The following is a 27857-nucleotide window of genomic DNA, read 5'->3' on the forward strand; positions in this document are numbered from 1 at the left end:
ACCTGAAGGCCATCTTCTAGAAATTGGTAGGGATGACCATGAGGATGAGGTGTTGAATGCCACATCAGAAATGTTGTAGTAAATCTGCTGCTGACTCTTCATCATCCTCCCACCTGAAGCTCCGTGACAGGCACTGTGGATGGTGTGAGGGATAAGCACGTGTGTGTGTGTGATGTGTGTGTGTGTGTGTGTGTGCATGCATGCATGCATGTGCTTGGGTGTGTGTGTGTGCATACAAAACTCCTTCCAGTTCTTTTTATTTCTTAATTGTACTATTTTTTTCTACCCTTGTCTTCCCTTCTATGCCAAGAAGTGTCGATTCAGTGTAGCTTTCATTTTTCAAGGGAATCAATCAACAACACTCAGGAGATCAAAGCTCCTGACTTTCCCTGAGTGATGTAGCTAGTTAGCAGCACAGTAAACATAGAAACTGCAGGTCCCTAGCTGTGGGGACAGCTTCTAGTCCAGGCACTCTTTACTGGTTGACTCCCAGAAAGCACTTGTTCAACTTACAGGGATGTCCGGCCTTTTGATTTTGCAGCGTGATGTTGTCATCTACAAAAGTGTTTAGTCGCGCTTATATATATTCTGGGATGCATGCTCCCAATGGCTTGGTGGCTGTCCATAGGAGAACCCTCAGTATGACTCTCAGGCCCAAGCGATTGTAAAGACCACAACATCATTTTGTACTTGGACTTGTCTTGTCTCACCTAGTTCCAAAAGGCTCCCAGGAACTTAAATGGGTGTTGTAAGGCCCTGTGAATTGTGTCTCCACACTAGAGCCTCATCCTATAGGCTTGCGAGTCAGAGTTAGAGAAGTGGCTTGGCAGTTTTTCATTATTCCTCTTAATAGCTGAATTAAAATTATTTGTAACTATTGTGTGTATATATGTGCATGATGTACACTTGGGAGGGTAAGTGTTCCTTGGTAAACATATGGGGGTCAAGAGACATCTTTGTGGAGCTGGTTCTCTCCTTCCTCTTTTCTGTGGGTTCTCGAGATCTCGAGGCCCCACACTTGTGCATCAAATGTTTGTATATGCTGAGTTGTCTTGCTGATCCTCATCTTCATTGATTATAAGACATGGCTTAACTAAGTTGCCCAGGCTGACCTTGATCTTGCTAGCCTGCTTTCTCAGCCTTCTAATTGTTGAGATTACAGGAACATACATGGCCTGATCTAGCTCATCACACCTATGAATCCGAAGAAGCCTTAAAAGAAGGGACCACTCCATTCTCAAAGAATTATATAGTTCTAGTTGCCAGAGTAAAGCTTAAGAATCATCCAACTGGTCCTTCCTGCCAATTAACTGAATTACAGGCTCGTAAGGCTCTGCTATCACATGACAGAGGATATTAGCTATAATTCTGAAACCCCAACAGGAATTGATGCATTGTTCTAGAGAGACATCTATTATGAGCACATTCTCACCCATTTTTTTTTTTCAATTGGAGGTAGGAATCAGGCCCAGAACTTCCAAATGAACTAACTTCCCTCCTCTCCTTTTCTAATATGAACACAAGGAAGATAAAAATTTTAGCTTTAATAATAAAATAAAATAAAATAGGAAACCACACCAAATAAGACCTCCCCTGAACACTTAAGAACCTGGCGTGGTGAGTGGTAAATATGGTCATGGTTTATAGCCAGTTTCACATTCATCTCTCTGTAGAGGCTGTAGAAACCTCCTTGTGGGGAAAGGTCCTGGAAAAACACATCCTTGAAAAGGGAGAAAACAAAGGGAGGTGCATGTGTGGAAGGCAAAGTAGTGAGCTGGGGATCCAGCCTAGGATAGAAGGCATTTCAGGCTGGCACGGTCAAGGACAACAAACAGAAGACAATAGGGAGGGCAGGCTGGGAGAACGAGTGCTGGGAACTGTGGAGCTGAAATCTTGTATTAACCACCGCTTCCCACCCCCACACATGTGCACTAAGCCACATACGCACAGTGTAGAGGTTTTATTCTTTGGGCTAAAAATTGATAAAGCTATAAGTGATTGCCAAGGCGGGTAAGTTCTGGAGTTTGCTTTAGAGAGCTAGGAAAACAACAGATGGCAGAAAGTTTGCTTCTCCTGCTCGCAAACCACACACAGAGAGGCAACAAAGCTGTCCTTTGATTTTTTGAGTTTTGTTCCGAGCCACTTGGATTCTAGTTAAATGGCATTTCAAACTTTGCGATGCAATCAAACATCTATCATTGCATTTCCCCTAATTTCACTGCATCGGAACAAACAGTATATTAATTTTCTGGGGAGAAAAATATCTGGAATTCCGAAATAGGGCAGACCCTAAGGCCATCGTTGTGTCCGTCTCTGCTACTCTCCTGCCTCATCTCTAAGTTCACGGAAATGCTACTGTCTCTTTTTCCCTTTCCTTCCATGTTCTCATTCCCCACTCCAGAATATCATTCCCAGACATGCTGGCCAAAGGAACACACCACCGGAATACAAACAGTTAACTTTGCATCCACATTATTTGTGTTTTTTGAGACAGCATAGCTTTTCTGTACTCAAAACATTTCTTATTCTCCTTTTATTGTAAATTCAAGTTCCAATCAGATCCAGGCTGGAATCCCAGCTCCTGTTGCTCCTGATATCTTAGACTTTTTCTCCACATACCATTTGCCCAGACTTTGCCTCACTGTTTCCAATTACCTGGTATAAGCTACTTAGGTGTGTGTGCGGGGGTCGGGTGGGGTGGGGGCTGATACTTATGTTGATTTCAGAGGGCTCAGTCCCTGGGCCGATCATCAGGGTTGCAGAGATGTATGACAGGGGAGCTTCTTCACTCAGGAAGAAGGAAGCAAGCAGGTGGTGTGACTGGAGGGAGATGTGGATAAAGTACCCCGTCCCCCTACAAGGTCATGTCCCCAGTGACTCGCTTAAAACGACCAGGTTTCAACTCCCAATATTCCCATCACCTTCCAAAGCAGCACTACCAGCTGGAGACCCAGGTGTCAATCCATGAGCCTTGTGGGAGAAATCTCACCGTCGGCTCTGACTCATAGGAAGTCTGTGTTCCTTGAGTATTATTTGTTGGATGTCTTACTCGTTCTTCCAGAGGGACTTCCTTCATCCTTCAACATGGAACTCCCCGCTCCTGTGCGCCTACAGAATCCGCCACCGCATTAGCCGCTTTCATCACTGCGGGGTACCACAATTGCTGGTGTAGATTCCCGCCCTTTTCTTAATACTGGGAGCTCCTGGTGGAGCATGAAGCAAAGAGTGATGAGAAATGATAATGGAGGAGCTACAGGATATAGAGTAGGGGTTGGGAAGACTACAATAAGGCAAAGTTGCCTCACATAACCTTGCTTTGGAATTATAATTCATTATATATTATATATAATTTATCTGATGTAATAATTAGAATATGTATATGTTGGCAAAGCTCAAATGTTCCATAATATATAATGCTCAGATAGTTCAAGAGTATATAATATATATAAAAGTACCTATAGATGGAGTTCTCCTGTCCTGATAGCCTGCTCCCAAAATAACCAACACAGAGGCTTACTATTATTTATAAATGCTTGGCCGATAGCTCAGACTTGTTACTAGCTAACCCTTACATCTAAATTAACCAATATTTCTTATCTATGCTCTCCCATGTGGCTCATAAGTTGTTACCTCATTCTCCAACTTCCTGCTTCCTCGGCAGCTCACTGGCATCCCCCTGACTCTACCCTTCTTCATCCCATTATCCTCAGTTTGACCATTCTGCCCTAACTTTATCCTGCCTTGTGAGAGGCCAATCAGCTTCTTTATTAACCTATGAGTGTAATACATATTTACAGTGTACAGAAGGATTATTTATTCCACAGCAAGTACTTGCATTAGATATGTAAAAAAAAAATGTATCTAGAAAATTCTCTAAAGGGTTCTATGCAATCATCTACTTTTACTTTGAGGGGCAAGAATGGAAGAACAGAAAATCCAATTAGATTAGGAAAAATGGACTTGGAAACTTGAAAACTGAAAGGGCACCACTCTCCTACTTAAATTTCTTGTTGAAACCAAAGGAATTACCTTCCCTTTCTCAATATTTATTTATGCAAATGAGACATGAGTTTCAAGGATATAGAGGTGAACCTTGATTTATGACAAAACCGGGGAAGTGGGTAAAAATAAGTATGTCTCAGGATGACTCAAAGTTCAGTAAGGGGATTTCCAGGGATTCAGTAATAAATGTGGCCGCCAAATTCCATTTATTTTCTCAGCAAATACTCCCAAGGAACAGGACAAATGGCAGCTGCATATTCGGAACAGTTGATATTTTCATGTCGGTTGATTCAACCTTTTGTATCAGAGAAAGAGAGGGAGAGAGAGAGTGGGAATCTAAGTGAGGTGAAGGTTCAAGAGTATATTAATCATTCTGTAAACAGGACTTGCAAAGATTCAAATGATCACATTTAAGTCATTAGTAGGAGCTACATAGTAGAGGTATAAGAAATAACAGGCTAAGAGAGAGATAAATAGATGACAGAGCCAGAGCCAGCTTATTTCCTAGTTCTAGGAACTGGAGGCTGGAAAGTGTGGCATTCCATAGGGATATACTCCCTGTAAAGACTCCAGGAAATAGCTCATTCCTTGCTTCTGGTTTCTGGTGCTTTCTGACTTTCTTGGCTTCAACCGAATTACTTCAATACCTTTTTCTGTCTTTACACTGTCTCTTGTATTTCTTTATAAGACATCGCCAATGGGTTTAGGAACCACCCAAACAGTCTAGAATAAACACTTAAGTTAATGATATATAAGGAAATCTTTAGGCAAGTAAGGTCACATGCACAGGTTCTAAGGACAAGGACATGGACATATATCTTTGGAGGCCACCATTCAACTCACAACTTCTCATTGGGACACATTTAATTTTTGGCAAATCTTGCTAGGCTTACTTTATTTTTTTAAAGAGCAATTAGATATTCTTATAAGTTTGGGATAATCCTATCGCTCTACCATTCTTCCTAGCCAAAACATGACTAGATTTTCCCAAACCTACTGAATGGTGCTGTTAAATTTTATAATTGAATATTCTTACCATGAACAGTATTTAACAGAAATTGTGAAGCAAGTATTTAGTCTCTGAGATATTTTGTAAGGCCAAGTCTTTCCTGGACATTTCAGAAGCCATTCCTAAAGAGCCATGTTTTGTTCTCTCAAGGTCTTGTTGTTTTCCATCAATGACCCCTCAATAAGTACACACCAGGTTACTTTCATGTCCATATTTTTGTTCAGTGTCTTCTGATATGTAATTTTCTTATTTATGGGACAAGGAGCCTTACAGAAAAACTGCAAGGGAAGCATGGTTTATTTTAGCTTACAGCTTGAGAAGTTTCTGCCCTTCGTGGTAGGAGGGGCATAGAGGAACACAGACCGTCATATCATGGCGGCCAGGGAATAGTTAGAGGGGGAATACAGAAAGAGGATGGCACAAGAAAAGTCTCCGAAGATACACTACCGATAGCTTCATTTTTCCTGCTAGGGCCCACCTTCTAAAATTTCTACAACCTCCCCAAATCTCATCATCTTTTGTTCATGAGGGTTTTGTATGTTCAAAATAGAACTAGTTTCTTCCACGAAAATTCTCTACTCTTCTTCTTTCTTCTTCTTCCTTCCTTCTTCTTCTTCTTCTTCTTCTTCTTCTTCTTCTTCTTCTTCTTCTTCTTCTTCTTCTTCTTCTTCTTCTTCTTCTTCTTCTTCTTCCTCTTCCTCTTCCTCTTCCTCTTCCTCTTCCTCTTCTTCTTCCTCCTCCTCCTCCTCCTTTTTTTTTTGTACATCTGCTCCCGAGTGCTGTTTGACTACTGCCCAAATATTGCTCTTTTCTTTCAAACAATCACATAATCACTTTTAAATCTTGGCCATATGCATTTAATGATTGGAAACTTAATCCTTGTAATAAGTAGGCTTAGTTTTATTTATCTTTTTAAAAATAAAATATCTTGCTTATTAACTTTGTCTCTTGAACAAAGTTGCACACTCCCAGAAGTCAGGTATACTTTTTATTTCTTTAGTGACAGCTTAAAGGTGTTAATGGGCACAGGTAGCCATTTTAGTGTTTGCTATTTATGAGCAATTTAATAATACACAACTTGTAAACATCTCTTTTTTTTGCCGAACTAGGACTTTTCTAACAAAGAAAGTTATGTGACCTCATAAAACATAAAAGTACTCCAACTGCTATTTCTTATCATTTCATTTGCCCTTAATTTTTACCAAAATTAAACATTTCGTAAGTATTCTTTGAGTAATTTTTATTTTATATATGTGTTTATTATCTCTTTGAATAAATACAAGATAGGCAATATAAAGTTATTTGTAGATATTAACAAATTGTTCCTGTCTTAGTTTGCGTTTTTACCGTTGTGAACAGACACCATGACCATAAAAATTTGTATAAATGAAAACATTTAATTTTGGTGGCTTGTTTACAGTTTTAGAGGTCCAGTACCTTATTATGGCCGGGAGCATGGCAGTGTGCAGGGAGACTTGGTGCTAGAGAAATAACTGAGAGTCTTACATCTGCAGGCACAGGAAGTCGACTGAGACACTAGGTAGTGTCCTGTACATAAGAAAACTCAAAACCCGCCCCCACAGTGACACACTTCCCTCCTTCTAGTGGCCACCCCCTATGAGATTATGGGGGCCAGTTACATTCAAACTATCACAGACCCTTAAGAAATTTTTGTAAGCGTTAAAAAACTTGAGTTTACAAAGGTTGATAGTTAAGTGGTCATGAGTGAGCCAGTTCACCAGGGAAAGTGTAAGGTAGATTCCTCATCTTAGCAAGTCCCATGATCCTCTACTTCAGTAACAGCATGCAGTGTTCATTCATTTAACTCAGTGAAAACATTTAACCTAAGAGAGATCAATAGCTGTCCTTGCTCCCTAGAGAAATGTACCATTTAGTTTGGGTAATTATTGTTTTGTGTTTTACATACAACATGCACATGTATACATGTACACATGTAGTGTAAATGGACCAATGCTATATCCTGATTATTCATTTTTTTCAGTTAACACATTTTTAATCTTTCAGAATGTGGAAAATTTAACAAAAATCAAGCATGAAGAAAAAAGTTAGGATTAAAAACCAATGCAGTGATACATAAAAAGAAACCTGGAATATAAAAATCTATGTTTGTACATAAACTTATGATTTTAAAAAATAAACTATAATTAGGTACTTACCTCTGAGTAAATATTAAATTTTTTACCAGTATAAGTCTTGTATTGTGTTAATCATAATCCAATAAACAGAAGTTAATAAGATGAAGTGTCAGTTTTAATATAAAAATAAGCCTGTCTAAAAGGCTATTGCTTGAGAATTCCGTACATAAATATGTGTTTTGATTAAACCCATTCCCCACTCCTTTTTTTCAAATCTTCTCATTTTACCTACTCTTATTCCCTCCGTACTTGATCTGTTTCTTTTTTCAAAACCCACTGAGTTGACTTAGTGCTGCCAGAATGTTTGTGGGCATAGATAGGTCTATCCGCTGGAACATAGGCAGTCTATCAGGTGCTGAATCCTAAGTAAACTAGCTTTCACTACCTTAGTAGTCATCACTGTAAATAGCTCCCAGGGATGGGATTTGAAGAGCCCTGTGTTGTATGACACTCTTCCTGGGAAGACGTGACTATAAACCAATACCTATTCACCCCAGAAATAGAACCAATGTCAGACAAAAAATATGGATGCCACCGAAGTCTAACTTGATGAACTATTAAGTTTTATCATGGTTACTTACATGTGCAGAAATGACTCAATGAAAGCTTCATCACTGAAATCCTGTTCCTTTATGGGTGACAGCTCATGAGAGCTGAGACCTGGAGGCATCATACTACTCAACCTTCAGAGAGTTCAGCAGCTGGGATATTGACTGAGATTTCTGTCCTGCTCATTCCACAGCCGTTCAGTCCTAAAGAAACACAGAGGTCTACATTAATCATAAACTCGTTGGCCCATTAGCTCAGGCTTCTTATTATTTCTTACATCCTACATTAACCATAATTCTTGTCTGTGTTAGCCACATGGCTTGGTACGTTTAATCAGTGAGGCCCTCTCATCTTGCTTTCTCTGATGTCATCTCTGAGTGATGACTGCGGACTCAGCCTTTCTTCTTCCCAGAATTCTCCTGTTCTGGTTGCCCTGCCTATACTTCCTGCCTGGCTACTGGCTAATCAGCATTTTATTAAAAACAGTACAAGTAACAGGGTGCAAGACCATTGTCCCACAGCACTTGGAGAGAATCTTTCCTAGATACTTGGGTTTGTCTGAACCTCTTCTAGGTTTACTCAGTTTGTCTGAGAATGTGTCCTAAGTGGTGGTTGCTTACACGTGCTCGAGGTGGGGGGGGGCTTGTGTATCTGGTCAGTTTTGGGTACTCCCATGGAGTGTCTGAGGTTGTTTTCTTCCTTCAGGACATAATATATTTCATCTCCTTTAGGGAGATTCTGTGTCTGAAGAAACTACACTGTAGAAAGAATGCTTTATCCTCAGAATTGCTACACTCCTTTATTCTGTATTTGGTAGAATATTAGCTGAAGGATATAAAATTGAGGGTCAGTAAGAAACAGGGACTCAGAGCCAGCAGAAAAGGAGGCGAGGGTAGCGTTTAAAGGTTAACTTTCTTATAGATAAGCCAAGAGAGTGATAGTAATTAAGGTGGGCTAGCAAGGATCAGGAACTATGCGCTTGTGTCGACCAGTGAGCATAAAGAAGCACAGCTATGAAACCTTGCATGGCTATTTATGAGTCCTCTTATTGTCCACAGCTGGTGGGGGCTTGGCATGTGCGAAACGCATGCATAGAAACCGCAATAGTAGCAAAGAACTCACACGAAAGAAATACTCGCCTTCGGAGGTAAAAATATTCTTTCCCAATGTATTTAAATAAAAACAGTAGTTCACACAAGGAAATGCTAAATGTATTAGAGTAAAATCCTTTGTTATTTTGTTGAATGAGTGAATACTTATAGTTTTATTTTACTTTGTGATGAGCCAGTGGTCGCCTCGCTCACTTTTGGATATGATAGAAACAAGATGAATTAGTTTTAGTGGCCACTTGTCATATTCAGCACGACAGATACCCCACTGCTCATTCCTCCTGGTGGTGGTGGTGGGGGGTGGTGGTGGGAGGCAGTATTTTAACCTGTGATCTCTCCAAGGAACCTTAATCCAGATGTCTATGGTGTTATGATAGCAATTGTGACAAATCAAAGGCTTGAGAATGACTCTGGGGCTTACCTTGCAAATTGTCCCACAGAGAAATTTGTGTGCCCTGGCATCAGGCCCTGGCTACAAGCCACAAGAGAAGGGCTCCAGAAAGAGATTAAGGTGTCAGTGTAGAGGAAAGCAAAAAGATATAAGGCAATGCACTGCCTGGGGTCGTAGCACACACCTGATTTACACCCAGCCAGCAAATATTCCAAGTAAAAATACCAGCAGCTGACCCAGGAAGCTTTCCAGTGGTGGACCAGGAGCGTTAAAAGTTTATAACCTGTTTCTTTTATTTTCATTATAAATTAATTTGCATTTTTGTAAAACTTTGGAAGGACTAATCACATTAAAACTTGATATAATCTCATGCATATTAAAATATATTAGCTTTTCTTGAGATAAAAAAATGCTAATCTGCTAGTATTGTCACTGAAAATTTTTTTCTAACCCCCATATACACACTCAAATCATATGAATCTAAATATAACTTATAGCACAATTAATTGTATTGGAAATATGACTTCACGATTAGAAGTGAAGCCTGCTTAGGATATTCTAATTCTCTACCCATCATGCAATGACTGTAGGAAAAGGCTGGGAGCATTACTAGAGATAAAATTAATTTGAACACCAGGCAAAATTCACCCCCCCTCCCGCCCAAGGTTATTTTGATGGATAGCTCATCATGTAGATACATCAGCAAAAGAAGTAAGGAATTTAGACTTAACAGCCCTGTCAGCATCAGGCATTTTAATTCTTAGGAAAATAACTTTAGATCTTTTAAATGTGTGAGCTCATCTTTAGAAGGTAATACATACTCTAATCGACCGCTCATCAATTAGGAAGCGAGGGAGATTGCAGCTGTAAAGGGATGTATGTGTGTATGTGTATGTTTTGTAGATCGTGCCGTCTCCAGGGACCCATAAGAGTCTGTCGTCACTGAGAGGAGAGAAGGAGTGACCATAATGCTTCTTTTACTGCTTTATAGCCATGTAGTCCCAGAGTGGCCTTCTCTCATCTCCCCGCTCCTCTCCCTTCCTCCTCTTTTCTTCTGTGCCACTTCTCTATCCAGCCAACCTCTCCCTTCCTGAGCTCACCATGCTAACAGCAGGCAGACTGCACATCGAAGCCTGGCCTGCTAGAAGGAGTGTCCCAGTGCCTCGCGTCTGAACTGTCACCGGTTGCATCTCTTTCCACTTACATATCAAATAGACCTATTTTGTTGGCAATCTGACTGCTTATTTTCTTTCTCTGTTTTTATAGCTCTATGGCCCTATACCATGCTCTCTAGAAAGAACGGGAACACCGTTTTGAATGAATATCAAATAATTAGCCAAACACATTTTTTTTAACTTAAGCAATATAAGAGTCTTACCTCATTTATTATTCATTAAATGTTGATCAAGAGTCTATTGAAAAGAATAAAGCCATGTTAATTTGCTGTTTTGTTCAAGCCATCGCTATAAATGCACAGAATAGATTATTGTTCCAATTTATGTATATGTGGTGTTGCATTAGTTTATGTGAACTGTATGTGTACAGGGAACCCCAGGAAGCTCAAAGAGGGTGTTAGATCCCCTAGAACACAAGCTACAAGTGTCTTGTGAACTGAATTAGGGTACTGAGTGCTAGGACCTGAACCCTGCCTGGTACCTTGTAAGAGCGGCAAGTGCTTTAACTGCTTAGCCATATCTCCAGTCCTACCCGGACTAATCACATTCTTCTTTTGTGTTTTTGAACAAAGTTACTACCTAATCTCTTTCTTTTATTTTGCATGGTTTAGTTTTGACCGTGGATCAGTGTTGGTATTTTTCTAAAAGCTAATGTCTGGTTTAAGATAACATATCCTGAGGTAAATGATAAAATATGTGTTCCCACCAGGTTGACTCATTTAGATGGGTGGTAACTCTGGCTACTAAACTCTGGGAGGGAGAAAGACAGGGAAGTAATGGCAGAGGTTCTCAGCTTTTCTCTTGATGCCGAAAGCTTTTATTGCCAAGATTATGGTGATTAGCGAGTTAAAAGGGGAATGTACAAAGTTGTAAAGGCACTGTGCTAAGAACAGGCAAAGGTTTTCCCTGACTGTCTGGTGCTGTGTTCTTAACAGCTGAATTGCTGTAGCCAGGACACTGAGCACTTATACATCAGGGCGAGGGTTGCCAGGAAGACATACACTCAGAACAGGAATCGCAACATTACAGACTTCCCCTCTTAGTTAAGAGAAACGATGAAGAAGGGTGACCTCTGTGCTGTTGTCTTACCGCTCGCTCTTCTGTACAGCTTGCGGCATAATTAATGTGACTAAAGGAGGTTACAAGCAAGTGATTGTCTATACGGTGTCCAATCCGAGAATGGCGTTGTAGTACCCTCTGATCTCCAGGGGGCTGTGTCTTCATGGCGGAAGACTTAGGAAACAAGTGTCTGATGGAGGCCTAAGCAGAGCCAGGGTAGGGAGGGACTGCAGAGCCCCTTGCTGAAAGATTAAGATGACCGAAGGTAAGGCACTGAACCGATTCAAACTAAGTGATCCTCTGCACTACATGCTCTTGGTGCTTACAGAAATAGGGATCTGTCTGCTAGATTTGACTCTAGTCTCCATGTCAGAATATCTCTAGATTACCTATTGGAGCTTTTTCTTCTAAATTTGACATAGCTACATAAAGACATGTGCTTGTCTGTAGAAAAAGAATGAGAAAAATTAAATTGGAGATTCGAGACCTCAAAACTACTTTGGGGGTTAGGATGGTGTTCAGTACTAGAGTACTGACCAAGCATGCAGGATGCCCTGGCTTCCATCCTCAGCACCACAAAAAGAAAACACCTTTTCTCTCCAGAAATATTCATTGGTGTTGTGTATGTTATGTATCTGTGTGGTGCGTGTGTGTGAAGAGGTGCACATGCGTGTGTGTGGTGTACCAATGCCTATGGAGGTCGGAGGTCAGCCTCAGATATGGCTCCACAGTTGTCTCTCACTACCTTGGTGCTAGCCCAACAGGCTAGACTGGTTGACCAGAAGAACTCTAAGGATCCTACTGTCTCTGCTGGTATTCCCAGCACATGGTATCAATCCTGGCTTTATATGTGGGCTCCGGAGATGAACTCAGGTTCTCAGGCACGAAGGTGACCACTTCACCCACAGTCGTGTCCCCCCCCCCCCCCCCCCCCCGGCAACCTATTTGCCAGAAATATTCATAAACGAAATTGCTTCTCTTTCTAAGAAACAGCCTAGAAAATACCATTGGATATTAAGTCCGGGTCCCCTACACAGGTTTCTTCTACAACGCGGAAGGGGAAGGACTGGCCGTTTGACATGAGATGAAGTGCATCTGGCAGTCACAAAGCCAGTGTCCCATTCTGCTCCCCCTCTCTTTGTTCTCGCACATCACTTCAGCAGGTGACACTTTCAGCAGTGACAAAGCACAGGACTGCATTATCAGTCGCCACCCCCCAGAAGCCTTTTTCCGCCTTTTGTAAACGTGCTGGCGAGCTCTTTGCCTATAATTTCCCCGTTAGGTTATTTCCTCCCTAATACGCAATCCTGATTATATTTGCGTAACCAGAGGGGCAAAGTACGCTTATTGCCTCCTGCGAGTGAAGGAAGGCAGGAGGCTACTGAGGACTAAGGCAAAGCAGGAAGTAGGCAACAGGAAGGTGGTACCTCATCTGTCACGTGGGAAAGGCTATGGCATGGGGAAGGGGTCGGCTAAAAATCGGGTTTAAAAAATACACTTCGTGAGTATAGATTAGGCTCGCATCCAGGCTGTAAGAGAGAGTGTGCTGTGCGCTGTGATACGCAGCATGTAGTTCATGTTCTAGTTCAAGATCCACTCGCGACTATTGTGGAAACGGATGGGGGTGACTTACCTTATTAAGTCTCCATTTCTTTATCCAGCAGCTGGGATCAACAACAGTGACCTCATGGCATCACTAGGAGAAATTATGAGATGCCAGACATGAACATTTAATAAAGCAGCTGCTGGTTTGGACTGTCTAAATGACAGTTATTATACAAATAAATATTTCTAAGCATGCGAAGCTCCAAAATTAACAAGATGACGTTTACTGCAGATTTCTGTGACATTGGAGGTACGTAGGTCATTCACATACCACATCCCATTTGGGGAGATCTAGAGATGAAGTTTGTTACCAATTTATATTCATGTCAGCGTAGATCAGAGGTCTGTTTGTAGGTAACCAGGTTACCAGAATTTTTCTCCTGTGGATGATAAACCCAGCTGTCAGAGATTTTCCATTTCTGACTTCAATGTGAGATCAAACAGCTGTTTTCTCTAATTTCTGAACGGTTCGCGAATGGAAGTCTGTTGTGGACCCTGGCAGGCAGGAACAAAAGGGTTTCTGTTTCTTCTGCTCATCTCTGCTCGTCGCCAGCAAACATCACTTGAAATGCATTATGGCATGGCCCGTTATTGAAGGGTGACTTTGATCTGCCATGTGGTGGTCTTCAGCGCAATGCACTTGTGATATGACCTTATTGACAGTTCCCAACTTGCCTTTGAAGGTGTCCATGGGACTGGATTTATGTGGATTTTGAGAAGTCAGAGGAAAATTCATTAAAAACCACTAGTTGAATAGTTTTCAAAATGCAATTTTTAGATCTTCATAAGAGATGTTCTTTGGGATTTGGGTTCTGTGAAGGCATTTAAAGATAGCTTTTTAAACAAAATAACCTAAAAGTCACAGAAAATTATTCCACAAATCTCCACAGTCATTTTATTCTGAATTCCATTTGTGCTATGGGTTTGTCTAGAATCATACTGGTACCTAAAGTACGAACATCTAACTTTCATTGTGTTGGAAAAAGACATCCCGGGGTCTTTTGCTACAGGATACAATAATAGCCTCCACACAGGCCTAGCATGCACTCATTGTGGAATTCCTTTTTGCCGTCAAAAGTAAGTTCTCTTTCGAGCTACAATTGGCAGTTGGATGTTCTTTAATTCCTAATAGGTTAATAAGAACATATATTGTAATGTGTAAAGATGCTATTACACCAGAAGAAAGCCAAACCGTTGCACTAGTACAACGAACACAACCACGTGCAGCAGACAAACTACTGCAGGTTGAAGAATTGTGAGGAATGGTAAGGCACCTTAACCAGACCAATATTAATGAAGATGCCCAATATTTATTCTTTTCCTGCAGATTTAAGGTAGTAAAGTTTATCCTAAAATTAGAAATTCTCTCCAACATCTTCAAAAAAGGAAAACGAATTGCAGTTTTTATTTTCTTGATCAACAATAATTGGATTGGGATCACATGTTACACCAATTTAAGTAATTTTCTTCCTTCTTTCTTTTCTTTGTTCCTTTTTTTCCTTTCCTTTTTTTTTTTTTTTTTTTTTTTTTTTTTTTTTAGGAAAGTTCTCACCATGTAGCCCTGGCTGGCCTAAAATTTTCTTTGCAGAACAGGTTAGCCTTGAGATCAACCTCTTGCTGCTGCCTCCCGAGTAGTGGGCTTTAAAAACAAGTCCAGTTAATCCTTTTCTTTAAAATATTCTGGCATGCTATTTATGCACATCAAACACTACTTGGCCCATTGGTTATTTTAAAGGTTCCCTCTGCCCTTTACCCAATTCTGTTCCTAACGCAGTGGAGCTTTTGGGAACTCCCCCCACCCTGCTGGTTATATTTTTGTGGCGCAGAATAATTTTTCTGGGAACCATTGAACAACTTTCTTAAAATAACGACGTTTAAATAGTGGAACAATGAGGGAGTGCCTCATATAGCTTTGGAGAAGGGATTTAGAAGCTCAAACTCAGACATCTGAGGCTAAATTAGACATCAGACCTCAGACTAAGGCCTATTTCCTAACAACTGTGAGCTTCGAAGCAACTCACATGTTGAGTTGCGAAAGACCCTTTCACTTCCTGAAATAGCCAGTGGTTGGGGATGTCCACCTGTGACTTCCTATCAGAGCATAATAACCTGCCGCTGGCAAAGCTTAAGATTAGATCAGCCTGTGACTTAGTCATTACTAGCAAACTGGCTGTCAGTAGTACTTTCACCAATTTTATCCTTATATTTTGTAGTTACCCCAGTGTATACTGGGTAACAATTTTAATGTAATTATTTACATAGAAGGTTTTAGGTTACTAGTAAAACTGTGTTTAGTAGTCCTTGACAATAACTTCAAGCCTTTATAGTTTACGTTCAACAATCCGTACCTATGAACCAATAGATATTTTCAATAAAATTGATATTTTATTTTGTATCATGGTAGAGTTTCTTAATGCTGTTGATAGCTTCATTGATTCAAAAACTGAGACTCTTCTTAGTTATTCATGATGGGCTAGGGCAAAAAGTTGGTGTGTTAGATTTATTTTTACACTCTACGTGCTGCTGCTGATTGGAGTCAACATGGTGGGGAAGAGTGGCCTGGGAATGGTTGGCATGACGTCATAACAAGCTGTGCTTGTTGGTAAAGCATGGTGAAGGCCCAAAAGAGGACTTTTAGGGAAATCGGATTCCAGCTTTTTTTGTCACAACAAATCAACTAACACAGAAGAAATGAAACCATTCCTGTGTGTAGGACACTTTACTGAACCATTTGCTTGCCTTTCTTATTTCTGCTCCAGGGTTTCCCTGTATCTTGAAGTCCTCTAACGTCACATCTCATGAACTCATGAATAATTTGGCTCTTTCTCTAACAACATAAAGACTCCCATGAAGTCAGATTGTATCTATTGAGCATCCCATTTGTGACATTTCCATGTTCAAGCATCCACATTCATCAGGGAAAGAATGAATGGTGTAGAGCTTCTGTCTTGAGCGAATGTGGTGTATCAAAAGATAGCCACACTGAGAGATCCCATTAACCCAGTGTATCAGAAGACAGCTACACAGCAAGGTCCCGTGAATCCGGTTTATCAGAGGACAGCCACACAAAGAGGTCCCTTGCATGAAGCAGCAGGATGACCTGCTTGAGACTAGGTTGGGACTACTTAGCAAAACTGTCTTAAACAGCAACCACCTCGCCCCACAAAAGACAACAAAAGCAAAATCAAAACTCATTGAGTGGCATTTCAGATCTGATTATGCTATTACAGACCCACCAAATATAATTCAGTTAGTGTGTCCTGGGAAAAGGGGCAAGGTTTGTTTCACTACATTTGACACAGTCATTAGTGAAAGTTGGGAGCTAGGAAACAATTCAAGAGACAAATAAATAAGAACAAAAATGTGTGTGTGTGAGTAATGTGTGTGTGTGGTGTGTGTGTGGTGTATTTGTGTGTGTGCTGATTTTATCCAAATGGAGGTCATGGTTTGTGCACAAATGTGGAGTTTTCCTTGTCTATGATATATGCAGGAAAGTCACTGTGATACATTTTGTCCTTTTACCCTATAGGAAAGAGAGATGAGACCAAGAAGGGAGATAAGAACAAAATGTAATTTAATAATATTAACTAAAGGAATTAATGTAAATAGGAAGAAACTGGATAAAGCAAAAACAACCAGCGACAGCATGGAGAAGAAACTATAACAATAGGTCCCTTATTTTGTTTGTTGATGTATTTTCTGCTGCTGTTTAAAATCAAACTCAGCCGAGTGTTAGGGAAGTGCTCGACCTCTGAGCTATTCTTCCAGATCTTGGTCTTCATCACTGAATGGGAGTAACAACTGGGATTTATTGAGCATATGCTACGTAGCAAGTACCGTGCTAAATGATTTCTTTATTAACTCACTGGGTCCTCACTCATTTAATAGGCATGACTATTGTGTCTACCTTACGAAAGGTCAATGGAGGATGGGGGAGATGAGGAAATTTGCCTGAGGTAGTGTATTTATAGTTAAATCCCTGATGCAGCGTTTGACCTCAGCATGTGTCATCCTAGAACCCCAAGGACTTAATTGCCACACCCTCCCCTCTGACTCATGAGCCTAATTAATTTGACTCTACATGGTCTTCAGTCAGAATTCGTGTAGCTATGAAGACGGTGGGAGGAAACAAATCAAGATGGGCACAAATGCATCATAGCCATAGACTTGCTGCCTACACAAATTTGCAGATACTGGTCCAAGGAAAGTCTGCTAACATAGTCATAAAGTGGTCTGACAAGGCTGCTCTGTCTTATGGTAATGGTCTGAAAGGAATAAAAGCATCAGGCTTTTGTAGTTATATCTACTCAGTGGAAGACTGCTTTGGGTGAAATTCTGTTTGCTATGTTCTCATCACAACCAAGTATTCAACATCTTAGGGAAGATGGGCTTGCTCAGGCTCAGTTTTGTGTCACAGAAAGGCTGGCAGCAGGTTGACACCCTCTGTGTGTGTTGGGGGTGTCTTGGAGCTTGCTATCATCTCAGCAGACTAAGAAGCAGAGACTGTGGGCAGAAGAAGCAGCCTCCCACATCCTCTAGTTCTGCCCTGTGCCCACTATCAGGACCTCATAGTCTTCCAAGGTTGCCGCCAAGTGGGCACCATGGACCAGTCTAAAGACATGCACCAATGAGTGGATTTCACATTCAAGTCATCATTGGGAGTGACAGTAATTATGCCACGTAATGAGGATCCTTTGGGTGGGTAGGGGATGCACACAGAAGTCCACAGGTAGTTGTCCTTTGGACTTTTCTACTTTCCTTCTCCTCAGCAGGTTATTCTTCAATCTGCTTGATTGTCATTGCTCTTCTCCTTCCTGCCCCCTCTCTATTTCACCTTTGTCTCGCTAAAGCACTATATATTAATAATAGCTGCTCAACTCCATGTCTAGGAGTGGTATATTTATGGAATACTAGGAGAGTCACATCTAGGACTTTCTGGATGCTGGGAGCTGCCAGGAATGAACCAGAGGAGAGTGGGTTCTCTCTGCTAATGGGAACCTGGAGCCCTGGGCCTAGAGCAAAGAAGGCAGACTTGATAGTATCTCCCCTTAGTTGCAAGAGTATTTCTTATACATTTAGGCAGAAAGTTTTGAGTATCTCCTTTTGTCAGGGAAGGCCAGGATCACATACCCTGAGATGTCAGGTTTGGTAGGCTAGAGGGGTAGTGTAGTCTAGTGTACCAATGAATAGGAAAATTCTATACAGTTTTAGAGTCCCAAACCTTCATAATGCAGCAAGGAGCAGTGTTAGCAAAGATAGTCCTGTGTGGTGCACAGGAGATGGAGGGCAAGGTAAGAATGGGAGGGAGCAGTGAGAAATTAGAGATTAATAGCAAAAATATCAAACCATAGATTGAAGTTGTAGAGGCTCTTGAACATTTTGGCAAAGTTTTTATGACAGACAATCAGGAGGAGGAAAAGAGGCATTGCAATCCTAAAAGAGAAATTTCAGGTTCACCGAGGAACACAGGAGGATGGCTGTGCTGTATACAGAAAAGCAATGGTATGGATATGCACCTGTGCCGTCTTAAACATAAAGCTGAAAGATGAATTGCATCTTCCTCAAGATTCCTGGTGGTCCAAACTGAAAAGTTAAACAGAATAATTTACAAGATTTTTGCTATTTATAGAGATGGGAAACACCACCCAGATGTCAAATGTTAAAATCACTTTTCATCACAGATCAAACTTAAACAAGGCAGGAGCAGAGAGACCCAGCTGAGAGGAAAATGTATTAGGGTCCTTTAGGATTGCTATTTCTTTGGCATGTTTGAAAGAGCTCTTATTTCTTTGGGTCTGATAGAGAATACTATAACCACCAACGTTCTAATAAATTTGCTTTTAAAATCCTCAGAAATTGTTAAAAGCTTAGTATAAATTGTACTCTGTGTATACAAAGTCAAGCCAATTTTACTAGACTGACATTTTGGTTATGGTAAGGAATCATCAGAATACAAATATACCATAGATAATAGATTTATGGCCACATGGATTCTATTTGTTAGTCTTTGGGCACTGAACAAGTACAGGACCGATAAAGAAAATAGACATTGAGAGAGGCGATTCCCTTTCCTATTGCCTAATCACATTCTGAAAACAGAATATACTTAATTTTCTCCCCTTCTTTAGTTCAGTCAGTTTATTTTCTTAGAATACATTCTTTGAGTTCATTCGAAAGACCCTAACTCTGATTAAGCACCTCGTTGGAAGTGTCCTAACGCATAGCTGTAGTTAAAATAATATGAGAATACCTAACCATAGAATAATTCAAATCTGGAAATTCAAAACATCACCAAGAGCGATGTCACTGTAGCCTCCATCTCTGGGAGGGTGGGTGACCATTCTTGTCTAATATGACGTAAGAGATATGGCTGCAACACACATATTGAGAATATCATGATCAGGCATAGATCAAGAAACATCGTGAAATTCCTAAAATCATGGTCCTGGTTTCGTTTGGACCTAATGTTGGTTCTTGGCATTATGAGGCTGCTCTTCACAGTAGACTGAAAAGTAAAAGGCTTACCTTACTGTCCTGTGGAATATATTATCACACGGATAGTCAGTGAAAGGTTTCAGAACACTGAAGAGATATTTGTGCTTTTCTTCTGACGCATAATGGAAAGTTGATAGTACAATCAGCTCAGATTAGGTTATGGTTAGGGTTGTGTTAACCTGCTTCCTATCTCACAGAGCATGTACTAGGGAAATATCTTACTTTTTATGTGGGGATGTGTGTTTAAAGAAATCAGCAAAATGATGCATTCCTGAATACGCACACTGGAATATGTATTATTCAGTGTGTCTCACCTCCATAAAAGTCACTATATTGCAATATCAGTTAATGCGTAATTGCCCTGCTGTTTTCCTGCTGGCTGTGTGGTTCACCAGGACTTTCAGCCCCCCTGGGAAGCTCTCAGGAAAGGCGGCCAGATGTGCTGCATATAGCCACTGATTTTGATGAACTCAGGTAAAACCATCCACACTACTGTAAAAACTATGGTTTTAAAAGGCAAAGATCTGGTGTTTTGGTTTAGAACAATTCTACCTTTTATGTACAAGACACAGTGGCCAGGCCGTCTTTTTTTTTCTGCCTGGAACCATGGAGGCTGTGCCGGAGAAAGAAAAAGGTTCCTGCTGCACCGGGGAACCCAGAAGAAAAAGAAGGTTCTGCTGCCATCAGGAACCCTGAAGAAAAAGAAGTTCCTTCTGTGCCAGAAAGAAACGCTGAAGAAAAAGCGAAGGAATTTCGCAGCGTTGAAGGTGAAGCACCTTCGGAAGAAAGATTGCCCTGAAGTCGCTGCGAAGGCCCAGAGGAAGCTCATCTATGAGAAGAGCAAAGCACTATCACAAGGAGTACAGGCAGATGTATCGGACGGAGATTCGGATGGCCAGGATGGCAAGGAAAGCTGGAACTTCTATGTGCCCGCAGAACCGAAGCTGGCCTTCGTCATCAGAATCCGAGGTATCAATGGTGTGAGCCCAAAGGTGCGCAAGGTGTTGCAGCTCTCCGTTCTCCTCGGCAGATCTTCAACGGCAACTTTGTCAAGCTCAACAGGCTTCAATTAACATGCTGAGGATTGTGAAACCATACATTGCATGGGGGTACCCCAATCTGAAGTCAGTAATGAGCTCATCTTACAAAACGCGGCTATGGCAAAAATTTCATAAGAAGAGAATTGCCTTGACAGATAATTCCTTGATTGCTCGATCTCTTGGTAAATACGGCATCATCTGCATGGAGGATCTAATTCATGAGATCTATACAGTTTGGGAAAACGCTTCAAGGAAGCGAATAACTTCCTGTGGCCCTTCAAATTATCTTCTCCACAAGGTGGAATGAAGAAGAAGAACAACTCATTTGTGGAAGGTGGAGATGCTGGCAATAGGGAAGACCAGATAACAGGCTTATTAGACGGATGGAACTAAGGTTGTTGCTCATGGTATTTTTGTAATCTGGTCAGTTTAATAAAACAGTCACAGCTTGGCAAAACTGAAAAAAAAAAAAAAAAAAAAAAAAAAAAACAAAACAGTGGCCAGAAAGGTAAGCCATTGTCTAGCTGCCGAGAATATCATGAGGGTTCCATGGAACTTTCCTGGCATGGCTTTCCTACCCTAGAAGAAACCCCCACATGTGAACTTGTCTGCAACCATGAGGATTCATCTGCATCAAAAGACTCATGATATTTATCTTCTGTTATGAAATCCTGTTATAAAAAATGACTTGCATTCTTAATAATGCCAGCAAAAGGCACGTTTGAGGATCTGAAAGAGTAAGTGGTTTTAGATGACAGCTTAGCATAATTGCCATTATTTCATAATGGTAGAGGATAGGAAACACGGCACATTGGTAGACTGGCTGTTTTCAATGGAAGGAAATGGAGAAATTGTCATTGCCCAGGAGAGCTTTCTCCAGCCTTCTCCTAACTTTCTCTCCTGAAAACACATGAAAGGTTCAGTGATGTACTTCACTTGGAATTGGGCTGCAATACCCTCAGTTCACAGGGGAACCACCACCCTCTTCCTGAAACTGGAAAACAGACTGAACTAACTAGCCCGGCTAAGTTCCTCCAGGTACCTAGGCTTAGATTGGATCCCTATTTATCCAGTCATACTTCTACAGGCGTCTCTTTCCACCAGACAGAAGCACAGAAATACAGAGTTTCCAGGGCCGCTAGTACATTTTCCCAACCCTTCCCTGTCATAGCAAATCAATTCATTATGCATTTCTCCTGTTAGTCTGCCAACCCCCAATAAGACAAGGGTAAAAAGATGACATCATTTCTCTCCCCTATAGCAGGGTTATTTTTCCTTCTTTTAAATTCATAAAACAATCTGCATAATTTGCTTTCAAGATATATTTATGGGAAATCAAGAGTGACCATTAGAATGAACTATTTATCATATTTTATCAGATTTTATATACTTGCAAACAAAATTTTGATTTTCCTGTCAGTTCTTCTTGTAACACAACATTAATAGGATATCCTGGGAGTTTGGGGGCAGCAGGAGCTTTCCCTGTGCTTTTGTTTCTGCTTTAGTCTTATTATGATTGCAAATCACATTATTAATTTGTCCTTATTTCTACAAATTAGTTTTCTGGGTACTTGTTTAACTTGGAGACTAGATTAAATGATTACTAGCTTAGCTTTTATTTTTTTCCAGGAAGCGTAGTTTTCAAATATGTTTCAAAACTGTCCAGGGAAACAAGTTTTGGGCTGAGATGAAACCATCAGCTCCCTCCACAGCCTTTTCATAACCTCACCAGGCATTGTAATTCTTCCTGGTCTAACTACTATTATGTACAAAGTACATGATGATCGAATTCTTTTCTTTCTGTTTTCTACCAATAAGACATAACTCAGCAAAAAAAGGAAGAAAAGAAAAAAAGAAAGAAAAGAAAAGAGAAAAGGAAAGAAAGAAGAAAATAATCATTCACTCCTTGCTTTGAGGTGAATGGTACTCTATGCAAAGACTAAAGGTGAAACAGCAGATTGGAAATAAAAGACAATGAAGATGCTTATCTCTTCACACTATTTGTCATTCATTCATTCATTGATTCATTGATTCATTCATTCATTCTTTCATTCACTCATCAGCCATTCATACACACAGCATTCATTATTTGCAGTGCCAGGGGTTGAATGCAGGGCCTTAGGCAGGCTAAACAAGCACTTGCATTAAGCTACAGCCCCAGTCTGTACTTGGAGGCCACTAGTTTGTTTTTCGGCCATCCACACTCGAAATAATCACACAGAAACTATATTAGCTGCAATAGTGTTTGGCCAATAGCTTAAGCATATTGTTAGCTAGGTCTTATATCTTAAATTAACCCATTTCTATCAATTCATATATCACCATGTGGTTGTGGCTTACTGGTAAGGTTCCACACTGCATCTGTCTCCTGTGTTGTCTCCTGCAGCAGCTCCATGGCTTCTCTTTGACTCCTCCTGCTCTCTCCTCCTCTATCTGCTTGGAATTCCTACTTTGTCCTATTCTGCTAAGCCACTGGCTGAAACAGTTTTATTCATTAACAAATAAAAGCAACATATAGACAGAAAGACTTACCATATCATCTCCCCTTTGCTGTCTAAAGAAAAAGAAAGGTTTTAACTTTAACACTGTAAAATTACATGTAAGAAAAGTTATCAAGCAAGAATTATAGTTACAATATTTATGTCTATTTTATCTTTTCATAACTAAGGGAAAGTATAACTATAACTTTCTGTTCTTCAAATCCATCAAAGATTCCAGAAGGATATAATATTACCTAAGTAATCAGGAAGTATATTGTAAACAACTTCCAAAACTCTAGAATTGACAGAGACAGCTCACTACCTGGACAGTCATCCAAAGTTCTTTTGTAACATTGGAGAATCCATCTTCAGCCTACAGGCCCATAGTATCCAGCAGACGTTTCCATGAAGCAGGAAATTTCAAAGACAGTTCCACCTCTAATGGCAGTTTGTCACTTTCTCCGGCATCCTGCAAAATGTTTGACAGAGTCTTTCATGAAGCAGCAACCCCAAAGGACCATCTCACCTTTAGGCAAGTTTAGCAGTCATTTTTCTGTGGGTTCTGCATGTCCAGTTCACATAGCATAACACCAAGCAGTTCAGGCAAGAGCAGTTTCGTGCTCAAATGGCTAGCAAACTCCATAAGGAACCCCTCCAATGCCCATCATCCTCTTGAAGTAGATTGGTGCTGCCAGGAGCAGATGTATCTTATTGTCATGAAAAGACCTAAGTTCTTAAACATTTTAAATGCCATATTATGTTAGTCTTTGAAAGGTTTGAAGAATAACTATCTGTCTGAAATATATCTCTGTACATCTAGAAAACCTAACTAAAATGACTACAAGCTTGACTATTATTGACTATATATTAACCTGTATTTCTTAATTTACATTACATTTTAAAATGAGCTGCACAAACCACGATACCTTAATTAAGAGCAGAAAAATATATATAACAAAACTGACCTTAAATTTGTATCAATAAGCCAAGATCCATATCAGTGCAAAGTATTCATCTCTATAGCATATCTCCCTTTAAATATAAACAAACATTTATAAACTCTCTGGTTTTAAGTGGATTTAGTAGGCCATGTTAGTGCCAATTGTTGACAGAAGTTTCTGTGCTGCCCAGTTATACAGTCATTCAGTTCCAAAGAAACACACACAGCCCTAAATTAATTATAAACTACTCAGCCTATTAGCTCCAGCTTATTATTAATTAACTCTTACAACTTACATTAATGCATAATTCTTGTCTGTGTTAGCCGCATGGCTCGGTATCTTTTATCAGTGAAGCATTCTCATCTTGCTTCCTCTGCATCTGGGTGATGACTGTAGTCTGAACTTTTCCTCTTCCCAGAATTCTCCTATTCTTGCCTATACTTCCTGCCTGGCTACTGGCCAATCAGCATTTTATTAAACCAATACAAGTGACAAGACTTTATAGGGTACAGGACCATCGTCCCACAGCACCATTTACTATAATCATCACTAATTTTGGTCCTCATTCACTGATCCAAGCAGCAATGGGAAACATTTTAAACTCCCCAGTGTGTATTTTAATATACTTAAAGAAGAAACTCCTGTGGGATTTTCAGCTCTGGCCAACAGTTAAATATAGGCATATGATTCACTGGAGAAAAACCACAGAATTCTATTTATTATCTGAAGTCTCAAGTGCCTAGTAAAAGACATCACGTATCTGAAGTGACAACCTATCGATACTTGCTAGTGGGATGCTCACCTTCATAATTCAAAAGCATTTAAAGAGATTGACTCCTTCTGAGTGTGGTGTGTGTGCCTTTAATCCCAGCACTTGAGAGGAAGAAACAGGTGGATCTCTGTGAGTTCAAGGACAGCCTGGCCTACAAAATGAGTTCCAGGACATCCAGAGCTACATAGAGAGATCCTTTCTTGAAAAACCAAAAGAGCAAAAACAAAACAAGCCAGTAGCAACAACAACAACAACAACAACAACAACAGCAACAACAATTTACCCCATATTGTGCTTCTAGATTCAATGATACAATGTAATACAGTCTCATAATTCTTTATTTTGCTTAGCTTTCCATTTAGGATCAAAGAAACAACTTATTTGGAGACAAAATCTTGCCCTCATGAATGTGGAAACTTAGCAGGCATGCCAGCACCTGCTTGTCTCCGTAGCATTTGTGTAGTGCAATCAAGAAGACGATAGGAAGGTGAGTCCAAGGCCAGCCTTAGCTGCCTAGGGAGATTTTTGTCTGGGAAAAAAAATAGAAACTTACAGTCCTCTAGAAATGTTCACAGGCTAGAGGTTGTGCAATGAACAATATTTGTTTATAATATTAGTAGTGCTAACATACAGTGTATGTAGATAGTTTAGTTCTTTTCAATCATGAACACCACATTGAAGTAGATGAAGAATACATATCAAATGTGGCCAATTTACTGAAATCCTATAATGAAGGTTATTCTTATGAAGATTGTCCTTTTCATTCTCATTAGGAAGGACTATTGCTCGTGTTGCCAGAGACAGAAGATAAACAGAAGGTGAAGAAGAAAACTGAAAGTACTAATCCTAAAATCTAGTCTTAAAATACCTTTACTCTACTCTGGATATTTTCATCAAAATTCTCCCCCTTAGATGTTATTTCCATTATAGACTTTAAATTGTAAATTAATTTATCAAGCTGACCATGACTTAATATTTTCTTATAAATCATAAGTATCCAGAAGTTCCTTTCATGTAACATATCATTTATCCCAATTTATTTTAATCATATTTAAGAATGTAACCTGGTAGGTTGGGGGCCAGAAATCTCGACAGCCTTGAGTGTGGCGCATTGATATGCTGAGCTAGACTGGCAATCTGAGAACAGGTATCTTTCTGACTCTTGATCATTTTGGGGGACCCGGTGTATTTCCGAGGGAATACAGTCACTGATGAAGCCCTTTCCCAGGCAACTCACCAAACAACCACCAAGGGTCTGTCACCAGACAGTGTAAATAACCAACTGCCGAACTCAGACACAAGCCTCTTTCTCTTGGGGCAGCTCTGAGAAATGGCTGAGGGATTTTATCTTCTCTAGCAACCTTAGTTCACCTGCACCTTGGCCTCACTCTCCCAGACTTACTGTTCCTTCCCTGGAAACCCTGGAGCTTTCCCTAGGCCAGGGAAGATTCCTTTCCTCCAACACCGGTTTTCTGCCTCCCTCTAAGCGTCCCCTACTCTCATTTCCCTCTATAAAACTCTTCCTGTGCCTCAGTTTCCTCCTTTTTTTCATATTTGTCTGCCTTTCCCAGTTCATTGCAACAAACTCTGAGCAAATACAAAGGAAACTTCTTTTTGTTCCTGTAGATGTAAAAAATAAATGAAATGGAGTTTGCACTTCCTTCCCCTTCAGCCATTCTCAGAAGTGATTTATGCTGCTTATCAATTGAAAGCACTTACTTCCGATAGTCATTTATGCTTTATGTTTATGAGGGGCAATTATAAATCCAATTAGATAATTTTTCTATATATGCCTGTACCTTATTTGACAAATCTGCAAAATGCTGAAAGTGGTCTTTAGACTAGGGAACTCTGATTTGGTTGTTGCTGGTCCGTCTTTATATGTCATGAAACCATTAGTTTTGGGTAGAACAAACAATAGAGTCAACTTTTTCATTTTAATTATATTTCACTAGTTTTAAAAATATGTGGCCATTTGCTTTTATTTATTTATTTATTATTTTATTAAAAATGGAAATAATTTATTCTGTGCATGAGTGTTTTGCCTTGCATACCTACCTGTCTGCAAACCATGCATGTGTCTGATGTCAGAGAGGTCACCGGATTCCCTAGACCTTGAGTGACAGAAGGTTTGGAACTACCATAGGTGATGAGAATCAAACCTAGGTCCTCTGGGAAAGCAGGCAGTGCCCTTAACCACTGAGCCATCTCTCCAGCCCCTATTTCATTTTGATGAAGTGGCTGGTAAAAGCAAATAAAATGCCAAAGTTCGAAACATTTGTAAAAAGTAATAGAAAGATTGAAATGAATTTTAAAATTTGGTGCAGATTTTTCATGAGATGATTTAAACATGATTTTTCATTTTGGAAAAAAGCTTGATTTGAATTATACAACTTTGCTGCCCTTCATTAAAACAAAAAATAAAATTGGTCTTTACTGACATATTATGAAGAATCTCTCTCTCTCTCTCTCTCTCTCTCTCTCTCTCTTTCTTTCTTTCTCTCTTTCTCTCTCTCTCTCTGTGTGTGTGTGTGTGTGTGTTTGAGGGGAGGGACCACTGACATGTCTCTCTTCCTTTCTTTTTTATACACTTCTAAAACCCATAAAAGAAACCCTCTTTGTCTAGTCTAAATAATAGATTTAATCCTTTCCTATTAGAAAGATAGTACATGATTCTTTCTTATGATTATTATTATATATACTGTAGAAGATGGAATCATTTCTTGTCATCATCACATTCACTGTTCAAGACTGAAACTGGAATACAGTCAGCAGAAATCCATTAACTTTTGCGTGAGAATGGAATTTTGTCTTTGTAGTCTGTTCCAGTGTGCACCAACTCCTGTGTTTATGAACTGCATGCGTTTGGAAGAGCATAATAGGTTTCTGCTCTTTCTCAATGCTTGGAAAAATCACCAAAACAAAGTTTTAATGCTAGAGAAAAACCCATATGTAAATAATAAAACCAGTTACAGCTTACTTTCTCCGTACATAATTTAGTTAAAAAAGAGGATTCTATTTAATCGTATTTTAGTACATTAAAAGCGAGTGACTTCAGTCAGTAATCTGTTGAG

General features: G+C 40.0%; 1 pseudogene; it reads left to right on the plus strand.

The window, feature by feature from the left end:
* The first annotated feature begins 20156 nt into the window (after window positions 1-20156).
* LOC119811612 lies at window positions 20157-20983 on the plus strand (annotated as a pseudogene).
* Window positions 20984-27857: the final 6874 nt, after the last annotated feature.

This window comes from Arvicola amphibius, chromosome 4, assembly GCF_903992535.2.
Source record: "Arvicola amphibius chromosome 4, mArvAmp1.2, whole genome shotgun sequence".
In the NCBI taxonomy this organism is placed as follows: Eukaryota; Metazoa; Chordata; class Mammalia; order Rodentia; family Cricetidae; genus Arvicola; species Arvicola amphibius.